General features: G+C 43.1%; 1 protein-coding gene across 14 annotated transcripts in view; it reads left to right on the top strand.

Annotated features, from left to right (window-relative positions):
- fbrsl1 (fibrosin-like 1) overlaps positions 1–13,499 on the top strand; it is a 337,336-nt gene that overhangs the window by 137,260 nt on the left and 186,577 nt on the right. The gene's annotated exons all lie outside the window — the stretch shown is intronic.

The raw sequence follows: 13,499 nt of genomic DNA, 5'->3' as shown, positions 1-13,499 counted from the left end.
ACGGCAGCATTTTAAGGTAGCCTGTGCTGTGTTGCTGAAGGAACTTGTTGTCTTAGATTTTGGTATCCAACATCAGCCCGGCCACTATTCAATCTTTCGAAGGTTGTAGCGGCCTCAGTTTTAAAGGTAGAGTGAAGATACTGGCATCATACAAAACTAGAAAAAAACTAAGGAATCCATTGGTACCATGTCATACTAGCATGTAGGAGGTTAAATACCACTCCAAACTGGCATAGCCATTTTCAAAGGGGATAAGAGTATTAAATACTTGACCTTTAAGGTACATTTTGAACAGATAAAAAATGTACGGTTAATTGCAATTAAATATTTTAATTGCTCAATTGACAGCCCTACTTAAAACTAAATCATCCAAGGCCGTCAAAATCTGTTAGACACGAGACAGATGTATTGTAAAAAAGAGAAAATTCTTTACATTTTTTCCACTCCAGCAGTCGCCAAATATTCTCTTTGGAACAATTTTGTTATCCAGGGGAAATAACAAAAACCCAGACATTTTAGAGAGCCTATGCAATCATTTGATTAGAAATGTTAATTTGCATTTCAGTAATAGCATCACTAGATATTTAACTCATGATTTAATTCTAATAGCATAATATCATTCAGGTAGGAAAACAGGTAGTGCTATCACCCAAACCCACAGCAAGAATCGGCCTACTCATCTGAGATTACACCACCGTTTAATTAAGTCATGTTAACTTCCTACACTTTTAAGTGAGACAGATTTACAGTTTGACTTTGTTTATCCCCCTGGACTATTCCATGTGTTCCCAGTCATGGGGGGATACCGGAGGCAGCTTCATCTGAGGGGCCTTGCCAATTAGAATGCACAGCGAATCCGCCTGTAAGCTTATTAAATCACTATTATCCCTATTAACACAATGGGCATGATCCTCTTCTACCAACTGCATCCTCATTTTATGTAGTGTACACCGAGACAAGCAGCGCCTGTCAGATCATCTGATGTTGTGAATATGCTCACACGCACACACACACAAGGCACACACATAATTGTGCACAGGCACTGGCAGATAGCGAGGCTCAAATCCCCACACATGACAGCGTTTTGAGGGATCATATAGATGCAAATGCAGCCATGTAATTGCACAAGCGGTAGATCTGCGCTCTCAAGGCAGGATGCTGTCATGTCAGCGGCTGATTCCATCTGCTTTTCATCGTTTCTTTTTTTTTTCCCCTCCCTTTCCAAGACCTGATTTCCATACCAACCCAAAGCTTTAGAATCCTCTTATCTGCTCTCCTCCTTCCTTCTCCGCCTCCTCTTCCTCCACCTCGATCTCCTGCACCAACCTATCTCTTCTGGTCCAAGCAGGAGTGATAGAAATGACAGCAAAGAGGCAGATGTCACAGCCAAACACCCCAAAATGACAGGGAGGAGGCCTCCTGTGGAGTTTCTCTTCTCTCCTCCCATCTCCTCTCCTCCTCCTCCTCCAACTATCCTTGCCTCATTTCTTCCATATCTGGCATGTGCAAACTCCTTTAAGTGTGCACATTGCAGTCTTTTGAGGGAGAACGCATCAATCCTTCCACCCCCACCCTCAGTCTCTTCCGTTCTTTCCTTGTCCTGTATTTTCCCCCTCTGTCTTCCTGACCTCCCATTATTCTCAGCAGCCTTCATATTTTTTGCATGTCAGGTGTGCGAGCTGAATGCTTTCTGCATCTGGGCTTATGGGGATTTAAAACATTCCTTATGCAGGCCTACATGTGGAGATAGATAAAAGCCAGTGTGACGGTAGTGTGATGCGCTACCAATCTACCAATTTGCTGCAAGTCAAAAGAGCAATGATCCTTAGCTTGGGAAAGGGGACTTGTGAGGAGGAGGTCTGTGCCAAGACATTTTTGTGTCTGTGCTCATTACTTTGATTGTTACATTGTGCTTGTATATGTAAACCACCTGATTTTCCTTTTGTGTTTGGTAGTCACATCCACTTTTTCACATTGCACTTTTCACTAATGCATTTGAAAATCAACAAAATGCTTTTGGAGGGAATATAACATAATAATATGTCACTTATATGCGTAGAACATAACAATGGGACATTATAGAAGGGTTATCGATTGGAGAGGGAAACTCTATTGTTGTAATTTATTGTTAACCTGACTTGACTATGACTTGCCCCAAACTGCATGTGATTATCATAAAGTGGGCATGTCTGTAAAGGGGAGAGTCATGGGTACTCATAGAACCCATTTTCATTCACATATCTTGAAGTCAGAGAGAGGGAGAGAGATTTTGTGACTATAACAGGTGGTTGTAGTGAGTATTAGCTGGTATGCAGTGTGGATACTCAATGCTATTTAGTACTAGGTGGAATCATTTTACCCACAAACCTATGCTGCAGAATTGTTATTTACAGAAAGTTTAACTCTAGACAGTAACACCCATGTCAATAGATGTTTTTCACAGCAGATATTTGAGTTTCATACAGTAGTAGAAAAAGCACAGGTGGAACTAATAACATTAATGATGGATCTGCTCTATTAAGCGTCCCAGTGAGCCATTCCTGTAAGTCAGTACGCTCAATACCAGGGCCCAGGAACTAAAACACATAATATAATGCAGTCATTATTCATGTTATCAGTTACACTTGTGCTTTTCTGGCACATGACAAAATGACAGTGGTGAAAAATGGTGTGTGAGATGAAAGAAACAGGGCTGCCTCGTTGTACGTTGGGTGGTTAAGCAGAGTTTGCAGCTTCAAACCACATAGGAGGGAGGAGATAATGGCATCATTCATTTATTGGTGCTTCTGAAACTCTGTTGATGTGAACCAGGCTTTGGGAGTTTGCTGGAAAACAGCAAAGATCACATTTTTCACCTCACCACCACCACCTTTATGAAGGTCAGATTTCACCACTACACAAAAGAGAAGTTGATGGCATGTTAACATCCAATAGTTTGCTAACATATAGTTTAACATGCTAGCATTTGTGCTACTTAATATGCTAAGACAAGACCAGGATGTCAACATCCAGTAGTTGTTCACATGCAGGGTAACATGCCAGTATCAATGCTAGTTAACATGCTAACACTAGCATGCTAACATCCAATAGCCAGTAGCTGTTACAGCTATAGCTAGCTATGCATAGGGACAAATAAATGGTCCAATTACATATTAGAACACACATATAATACATAGCCTGCGCAGATATATGTAAGCATTTGAGCGTATACAAATGCACACACACATGTTGTGTATTCAAGTATTGTAGCACATGCAGCATGCACATGCATTGTTATATTCCAGCACATACACACAGATGTAAATGCTCACTGTATGAGTATGCCAGTAGTACACATACTTCAACTCCCCTACCTCGCCCTCCCCTCCTTCATCCAACACATAACACTTCCTCCAAAATTCACTGGCAGTGTGTGCTGTGCAGGCATGAGATAACGTCCCAGAAGTTTTTCAAGGGCAGGACGGGTGCTCAGACATCAGAGGGAAGCCGCGTCGAGCCGAAGCTGATTCATTACATGTGTTGCATCTGCTTCCTATTAAAAAGCCCAGAGCACTCTGGCTGTCTCTCGCAGTCTCTCTTTCTCACTCTCTGACTGCAAACTACCTCCTGACTCCTCGGCTAGACCTCGTCTCTCTAAAAAACTCCCTCTTTCTGTCTCTGTCTTCTAAACTCTCCCCATCCTCAGATGACATGCCTCAGCTCCTCACTAAGTCTTACAGATTAGCTCTAGCATGCTGTACTACAGTACAAAGATAAATCAATATGAAAGTCTCTATGGCTGATACAAATAGTTTAGGATCAAAGCTCTCCATACATGCAATATTGTATCTACAGTATAGGCCTATAGAATATTATTTTACCATTCTGTGCCAGAATAGTTTAAAATGTAATTCAGTGTATAACCTAGAATTCTTCTCTTGCCAGCGTTGTAAACAACATTCAGACCATGGCACCATTAGGCTATTGTTGCTCATGCTAACTACATCCTGATGGATATATTGGCGTGGCCCATGTTATCGGACAGTTTTATACTGTATATGTCGACTGCTAAGTAAAAGAAATATGTCATAGACATATGTGTCTTAGATAATTTGAACTGTAAAATATCCTGTGCAGTACATAAACTTGATCACAATTCTTGACCAAACCAAATGAAAGGGATCCTCATAAAAACATGTGTTTATTTTAGGAAAAGCTGGCATGGCCATTTTCAAAGGGGTCCCTTGACCTCTGACCTCAAGATATGTGAATGAAAATGGTTTCTATGGGTACCCATGAGTCTCCACTTAGAAAACCTAATCACAACTAACTAAGGGTAACATTGACTTGCCTCAGAATCTTGTGTTTCAGTTGGTCATTTCTAAAGCATTATTAGGAAACACTGCACGATTTTACTCAGACGTTCTATTAAAGAGACATTTCCTTACCTGATTGAAGAACACAGTCTAAAGCTAGACCGATTGGAAGATTCAGACAGTTCTTCATCTAGCATTTTTTTAATCACTTGCTCATTTCCTTTACTCCACAATCTCATCTTCAGTGTTTTAATTATGTCGTGGTGAATGATAGCTAGTTTTAAGGTGTGTGTGTATGTGTGTGTGTGCGTGTGTGTTTGGTGGACTTGTTAAAAGGGGCCTTTTTGCAGCTCGTACGTCTGCTCCAGCTGATAATTATTTCAGATTACATTAGAGGAAATTAAACATTTCTTAAAGTACGTGTGAGGGTGACAAAGTTATCAAGTTTAGTCGCAGCAGAGAGTGTGAATGTTGCACTTCCAAAAATGTAATTCCTTCGACTTCTAATAAGATCATTTTCAAGTGTTAAAAAATAATTAATGGTGTTACAGCAGTTGAGCATAACCGGAGTCTTTAGTACATGGATCAGTGGTACATAGTGATCAGTGATGAAAGTAATTGGTGGTGAAAAGTGTGTAATCTATCAAAGCCAATGCGTAAGAAAATTAAAATGTAAGAAAGATGTTCCTTATCATTTATACAAACAAGATGTGTGAAGTGATCAAATTAGTGTTTGGCCGATACTATTGGCTGAAATCCAGTGTTGTATTGGTAGCACCCTATAAAGTTCCTGGTAGTAGTCACATTTATTTTGTAATGATCCTAATACCTGTCGTCAGTATTTTTGTATTACATGAGCTACATCCAGATTTGCTCATTATTTACAGACAGCAGTATTCTCTTTGATATTCAGCCAACTTGTGAGTTCAAGTTGTGAAAATCTCTGTGTAGTCAGACATTCTGTCATTTCGAAATCTGTCTGGACCGCTGATCTGTCCCACCAACAGACTCTTATCGGCTGATAAGAGTGTTTACGCCAGCGTTATCTCTGTCCGTTTAAGGGTTATGGAGTTGAGAGCCATAACTGATAAATCCTTTCCACACGAAACTGTTGCAGAATCTGTGATTGATGCAGCATACCTTCAGTTATTATGGCCGCGGTGTTGAGCAGGGCACAACACTTTAACCTTCATGTTGGAGGCACATTTTATCTCACACTTTCAGACATCTTAAAGATACAATCAATAATTTGGTTAACGTTTTGCTACTGTCATTAAAAGCATATTTCAGTTTTAATGCTTTATTCCCATTAATTCTAACCTGATTAAATACAAGTTTAGGAAAATATTGATACACATGAATTTTGCATTATTATGTGTTGTGATATCGTGTCGATTCTCCAAAATACTGTATACATTTTTAATTAACCTCTCAAAAATCCAACGGGCCCGGCCGCTATTGAATCTTTCGGAGTTTGTGGCAGGCTGAGTTTCAGTACTAGAGTGAAAATATGAAACTAGAAACCTAAGAAATGCATTGCTACCAACCATGTCGTACTGGCTTGTCACAAAGGAGACTAAATAACGCTCCAAAGTTTATGCTAATTCAATTAATGTCAAAAACCATGCAGTTTTTTGCATGCAGTACAAATGTGTTATTTTTGCTTATTCTAAAATGGTGTGTTTCTGGTGTGTTCTTTATAAATGACAATTTTCCTAAACTTAGATTTAAAAAATATATGGCTGTCAAAGTTAACACGATAACAACGCGTTAACACATTCACCACTAATTTCTTAAACATAATAACGCAACTTGCGATTTTTAGATTTTAGCGGTTTTAAAGCTAGAGTGAAGATACTGGCATTATATGAAACTACAAAACCTAAGGAATCCATTGGTACCAACCATGTTATACTAGCTAATGACAAACTAGGCTAAATAACACTCCAAATTTTGGCAAGGAAAAACTATCATGGCCATTTTCAAAGGGGTCCCTTGACCTCTGACCTCAAGATATGTGAATGAAAATGGGTTCTCTTGATACCCACGAGTCTCCCCTTTACAGACATGCCCTCTTTATGATAATCACATGCAGTTTGGGACAAGTCATACTCAAGTCAGCACACTGACACACTGACAGCTGTTGTTGCCTGTTGGGCTGCAGTTTACCATGTTATGATTTGAGCATATTTTTTATGCTAAATGCAGTACCTGTGAGGGTTTATGGACAATATCTGTCATTGTTTTGTGTTGTTAATTGATTTCCAATAATACATATATACATACATTTGCATAAAGCAAGCATATTTGCCCATTCCCATGTTGATAAGAGTATTAAATACTTGACTAATCTCCCCTAAGGGTACATTCTGAACAGATAAAAAATGTGCAATTAATTTTTGATTAATCGCGATTAGCTATGGACAATCATGCCATTAATCGCGATTAAATATTTTAATCGATTAACCGCCCTAATTGCAATATATTAAATCGTTACCCCTATATCATGATATGTATCGTATCGCCAGATTCTTGCCAATACACAGCCTTATGATTAAATATGAGCTAACATTACCACCACACAGCAGTCACTCAGACCTTAAACAGTAAACTAATAGTATCACGTTCTTCTTATTCTGCAACAGCATTTATCATTAGTGTAATATTTCACATCAGTGGCTTTTTTTTTAAAGATGTGGATATGGAATCCCAATGAGGTCCTGAAGTTGTGTGTAAACAGCATTAATTATGAAAGAATGTAGTTGTGGGTCTATGCAAAAAGCTATCATGCATAATCAAGTCAATTGAAATTAACATGTATGCAATACATTCAAAATATTGAATTACATTTCTCTAGTTCTTTTTTTTCTTCTTTTTTTAAGGTTAACACTGCAGCCACTATTTAGAGTTTGAGAATATACACCTATACTTTTTCCCTTCTTTTTTTTTTCCATGCCTTCCATAGAAAGGTCTGCTGACATAATTACAGCACTGAGAGGTACAGCAGCACACACACTTGAAAATGAATGAATAAATCATTCTCTCTCTTAATCTCCAAAAGGTTCTGCTGACCACTAAGTGCAAATGTGGCATTTCTAGTGGCATGCACCACAACCTGAAGTTGTTTTACTGTGACTTTGAATGTGCCCTCTTTTTTTGAAAGCCAAAGTGAACTTTGACTTGCAAATAATCATGTCGAGTTGAAAAAAATTAAAGTACAACCTCTGCAGTGAACGCTATTTGAATTTTTCTTGTTTAGCACGCATAAATCTTTTGCAAAATGCACTCACTGCTTTCAACGCTAATAGTGTACACAGAAATCAAAGCTGTGCATTTCTTGCAGAGCAACAAGAGATCTGCATAATGTCGGCGCCAGCAATGAAGAGCAAAACGCAGATCCACAGCATCGCTCCCTTGCTTTCCTTCCAATAACATCATTAGCATTTCGACATCATCGGCCTAATTGTTGTCGGTAGCTCTGAGAAATGCTTGCCTTGGAGTGGGAGTCGGGGCGGGAGGGAGGGTGAGGGGGGTGTTTCTGCTGTAAGGCCTTGTGCTTATCAGTGCAGGGCAGATACTGTTCCTATGGTCCTGGCTGACAGGTGAGGTGTGTGTGTTGGTTGCGGTTGTCAGTGAACCCCCGGGACAGGTGCTGAGGGATGGGTTCGTATTTGGGAGCAGGTGCACCTCCCCACCCCCCCTTCCTCCTCTCTTGCCTTGTTCCCTCGCTCCCCCAGGAGGCATATGGTGAGAGTGATTGGAGAGACCTGAGGCCCACAGGGAGTGCTCCTCTCCCCAGTTCATCTGTTCCAGACGGGGCCCTGCGGGACACTCAGGCTCTCCCGAGGTCCCCGTTGGCTGGGAATCAGGCCGAGTAAGCGGCTTCGCTTTCTGGTTGACTGCTTTGTTACAGTACTGGGCGGTCGCGGTGGCCACCCCAGTTAGCTTTACACTGTGTAGCATTGTACGCTGCAATTTTGTGCTCAGGACACATGCCGAACGCCTAATAGGTCACGCCCTCTAATTTGTTTGCTCCGTACCCCATTTGTACGCAAGTGTTGCTTTTAATCTGCCGACTCTTGTCGTGTCCCGGTGTCACTGCTTGGAATAGAAACGACATCTTGCTGCGATTTCACAGGCTCATATATTTGTGAACCAGCTTACAAATGTGATGTAGTTCTGAGTGCACTAGGAGAGAGAGTTATGGGGGCATTTTAGGCCTTGTATAATATGTGTACCTCTTTTATGTGGTCATTTATTATAAGGCGAGCTCTATGAATAATGTATGATTAAAAGGCTTAATGGATACACTGGGACTCGTCAAAATAAAAGCAAAAATCCATTTGCTCTCCCTGTAGTAAATCCACTAGCTTGTCCTTGGGCTAATTTCCAACTTGGGACTTGGTGGGGGAGTGAGTGCATGTCTTGATAGCGATTTCAAGGGAGGGAGGTGTTGGTTGTGCTGTAAAGTGAGAGAGAGAGAGAGAGAGAGAAGAGGGAGGAGGAGGAAAAGTGAAATGAGACATGGATGAGAAACAAAGCCGGGAACACCTCTTTCTCTTGATGCCTCCCTCCTTCATCTCACTCTATCCAGAGCCTCTCTTTCCCTCCTTCCCTCTCTCCCGTCTCTGTCTCTCACCATCTTATGGCTCCTTCCCCCTGCCTCCGAGCAGCTGCCACTTCTGAGCCTGAAGAAAATGAAGGCAGATGAATCAATTTGGCCTGTGGCCCTAAAGTGCACTTGTCTGCACCCCAGCCTGGGCGGGGGGGATAATGAGCCGATAGATTGAGCCGGTGCCGGAGCCCGGCACTGAGCGCCGAGGTGCTGGAGCCCGCCGCACCGCCGGGCCCCACTCACACACACACACACACATACATACACATACTGCTGATGCCTCCCTGAGCAGCGGTAGCAGCCTGTCGCTGGGTTAATGGGGGTGAGGGTCCTTTGCGCAGGACACTTTTCAGAACAAATTAGAGGAAGGATCTGTATCCGTCCTCTTCAGCCCTCCCTTCCCTGTTTTGCCCCTCGTCTCCTCCCGCCCTGTGCACGGGAAGCCCGGAGAGCAGATTGGAGCGTAGTAGTGCGGAGGAGAAGAGCATCAAGGCAGCTAGAAAGGAAGGGGCGGGCAGGGGGCAAGATCCTAGGGTAATGAGGATTGACACTGGGACAAGGCTGAGGCACAGCCTCCCTGAGCGCTGTTGACAGGTGACGGCAGGCTAGGGAGAGACGAGGCAGAGTGAGAGGAGCCGGAGCAAGGAGAGGAAATGCGAGGTCAGGACCAACAGCTTCTCTTATTCAAGGAGGAAAAACGTGGGAGACCGCGCAGCCATCCGATGCCCACCCCCGCCTCCCCCCCCCGAAACCTCCTGCAAGGTGAAGGAGGTAGGATCAAAGGAGCAGGACAGCAAAGCATCACCCGCCAGCCTCTAGCCAGCACCCTGCTGACAGGTTGCAGATTGATCAACGCTGCAAGGAGAGTGAGGAAGAGTGAAAATAAAAGGGAAGTTAGCCAAGCCTAACATGAACTGATGTGAACCACCACTGTCTCCGTCGATGCCTTTACTCGCCCTTTCTAAGCAGGCGGGCTGTGTGACTTCACCCAGGGTTAGAGTGGTATAAATGAGCAGACCCAAGTCGGCACTCCTCAACTTGGGGGGAAATTAAGATGCTGGAGGGCCCTTTGAAGATAATTAAAGAGCACAGAGCGGCAGCCTCCAGAGAGGGACTGCAGACATGTTCAATACCGAGACTAATGGAGCTAATTTCCAGTACATTATTCATGTAAAACACAGGCCCTTACTTAGCTATGTTTTTCTATCTGTCGTCTTAAGTCAAACTGCCCCCCGCCCTCTCCCACACAAACAGATTAACCACATTCACTTGCAGCTTCAACCTGATTAACCTTGTCCCAATACTGCATGGGTCAAACCTTCAATGTAAACAAACTTAATCCAACTATAACTCCTTAAAACGGCCAGGTGGCCGAGAACTGCTCCCTCAAGGCCGCCCAGAAAATTACTTCAAGCACAGTGGAAAGGCATTATGACCTTGAACTGTGTCACCATTTGCAACCAATCACATCTCAGTAGAGACCATTAGCCCCACCCTCAAGCTCACTAACTTGTCCTTTAGCATTAATGAGTACACAAAAAGGAAAAAACAACACATGAAAGCTGTACAGTTGGGAGCTTAGGGCCAATTAAACACCTCCCCAGACAGGAAATTAGGCCCTGCCTTAATCACAGGCAGTCAGCGTTGCCAATCTTTTGTCAGAGTTGGTGAATTCCTGCCTAGATCAATTGCTCTCCTGTCCCGCTGAACAGCGGCTCGGGGAATGGTCCTCGCACACTTCATCATTAACCTAGGCGGCTAATTAGACACCGTGCTCTGATCAATAGCCAAGTTGATTGCTGACTGGGTAATGTAGCTAGCTGTGGGCCCTGGAGGAGACGGAAACACTTTGGGCGCCTTCAGGAATTTGTCAGCAACACTGATGCTGGGTAAACAAAGTAATCAACGGCTGCACTTGACGGCGACGTGACGCCGACTGTACTGTGACGCTCTGTCTCTGCCTCCATGCCTGCCTGCCTGCCTGCCTGCCAAGGAGGATTGCTCTCTTTGTGCTCTCCTTGAGAGAAGGAAATCAAAAAGGCCACCGTCTATTTTGAGATTCAAGGAGTGATTAGGCTGACAGCTAGTGGAGCGAGAGCGGGAGAGGCAGAGGGAGAGAGGCGGGTGGAGGTGGAAGTCAAACCTGATTAGGCCCACCTGCCAGGTTTCTCTTCCTTCCATCTCTACACCCTGATTGCTTGGCGGCAGCTCCCTTCTCCTCCTCTCCGCCACACTCACCCCACCCCACCCCCGTCCTGTCACTGTTGACCTCAGCGCACTGCTAATGCCCCTTGGCCAATCAGCATGCTTGCCCTGGCGGCGGCAGGGTAATTAAAAGGGAATTGTGTCTACTTGGCATGTGAGCTGGTGGGCACGAGGGTAGACAAACACTCTCTCTCTGCCGCCTCGCCTCCCTCCCTCTCTCCCAGCCAGGTGGTAGCGTACAGGACCTGTCAGATTAGCTGATGACCCTTTTAATTCTAGCCCAGCCGGGGGCCATAATTGATATTTACCGGGAAAGGTTAATTGTAGCAGTGATCTGCTTAAATTACAGTGGAGATCAGGAGAACGGGGCCAGCCACCGTGCGTGCCACCAGGGGAGCTGCTACATGCAAACTGCTAGTCAAATGGATTACACCCCACGGCCATCGCCACTGTACTCCAAGGTGGGGAAGCAGCACGGGACGTTGTGATTGGCTGGTGCTGCACCAGCACATAGTCTTCCTTGCTGAGCTCGCCAACCTCCCATCTGGCTGGGAATTTGAATGCATGCCAACTGTGGGTCTTGATGGTCTGCAATAAACCAAGCCATCCAGGTTGCATAAGGGTCACCATGATGCGGGTGGCTGAACGCAGATACTGCAATTTGTACATTTAAGCTGCTGATAGCTAATATTTTGTGCCAATATCACATTTTTTTTAATTAATTTATTTTCATGACCAGAAAAAAAAAGCAGAAATAAAATGAAAACAAAAGCATAATCTTTCTCTGAAATGTTGGCAAAGGTAGAAGTATGTATATTCAGCGTTGTCTTCACAGTTCATACTGAATTTTTTTCCCTTTTTTTTTACTGACCTCAAAGAGCTGTTTTTGGCCTTGTGATGTTAGCTAACTAATGTGGCAGAGTGTGGAGTGGATGTGGATTTTAGATCGTATTCAGCAGCAGGTCCTAATGTTTTACTGATTCTATCTTTTCAGGAACATTCTATATTTTTATACTGTATAGGCCAAGGCACATAATAAAACAAAACTCTGGCTACCCCTAACATTATTGTATCTGCAAAACATGATCAGAAGGGATATTCCATCTGACCTGAGTTGGACGAATTAATTGAGTTATAGTAGAATAATAAAATTGATTAAAAAAAATCAGTCCTTTTTAAATTAGTCAAATTCAACATAGTCCACAACAAATCAACTGAATTTGCAGTAATGTTCTGAATCTGCATGCCAACTGTGGTACAGCATCACACAGTTGATGTTTCCTACATTGTTGCTGTTCCTGTTGCTGGCTGGTATGACTAGCAATAGTGGGTCGAGGTTTGGGGTTGCAGGTGTTTTTGCTACAGTCAGTTCTGCTTTGCATTTAGCCAAAACACAAACCGACACTGAGCTGTGAGTCACCGCACCGATTTTGTGTTTCCCTCAGGTTAAGAATAGAAGCACCGTGGCCCAGTGAAAGTCAGTTGAAGCCATTGTAGTTATGCTGTATTGTTATGCATAGATCTCTATTAACCTGTGGACTTGGGAGATCCCAGTGAGTGGCAGAAAATGAGATGGCATCTGGAACTTTCATTTGTGTCCCATTCGAAACATCATTGTCCTACTATTGTTTTGCAGTGTGTGACGTTTTGATATAAAATGGCTAGTTCTGGTCCTCAGTGGCTGCGTCAAGGTTGAGGCTCTTATTATATTTATATTATTTAGAGCATTAATATAGCAGCAAACAACTATTTAAAGAATGAAGGCGCTCTCCCTCTGTGTATGTTGTAATCCTAGCTTCTCTGTCCTTTGTTGAAATAGCGGGCCGCACATGCTTTTTAATGCGTGTTCGTGCATGTGAGTGTGCCCCCACTGGCTAGCTCACGGCCTCCGCTCTGCACTGCACTGATACGACGGTTACAGCTGATAACGGCATCCCGACCGACGGCGTCGTTTCAGAAGTGTAGCGCCCACTCCTCTGGTTCCCCCTCATATAAACACAGTTAGCTCTGTTGCCATTATTTTCACTGTTAGCGATGTTAGCACCGTTAGCTGCGAGCCGACGGCTCAGCCTGTTAATATGAGAGAGGTCATTTAAAGATCAGTGCGCAATCTAAAAAGTACCACCTCAACTGCTGGTCTTGTTTTAACAAGAAACCAACTATATCATCTACTTTTAAAATGCTGTGTTGGTGGATGGAATAATATTTAATTATACAATTATTATAATGGCATACAACTATTCAATTATAGAAAATTAATTTTAGCCACTTTTCCACTGACTAATGATTCTTCAATAGATAAACAACTGTACTGGTGTTTTTGCATTTGTATGTCGTCTACATGTCTGTTGTCCTTTTCTCATATACCATTGCGGCCTATAGAC

Source organism: Sebastes umbrosus, chromosome 8, assembly GCF_015220745.1.
Source record: "Sebastes umbrosus isolate fSebUmb1 chromosome 8, fSebUmb1.pri, whole genome shotgun sequence".
NCBI classification, from domain to species: domain Eukaryota; kingdom Metazoa; phylum Chordata; class Actinopteri; order Perciformes; family Sebastidae; genus Sebastes; species Sebastes umbrosus.
This window is presented reverse-complemented; position numbering and strand designations above follow the sequence as displayed.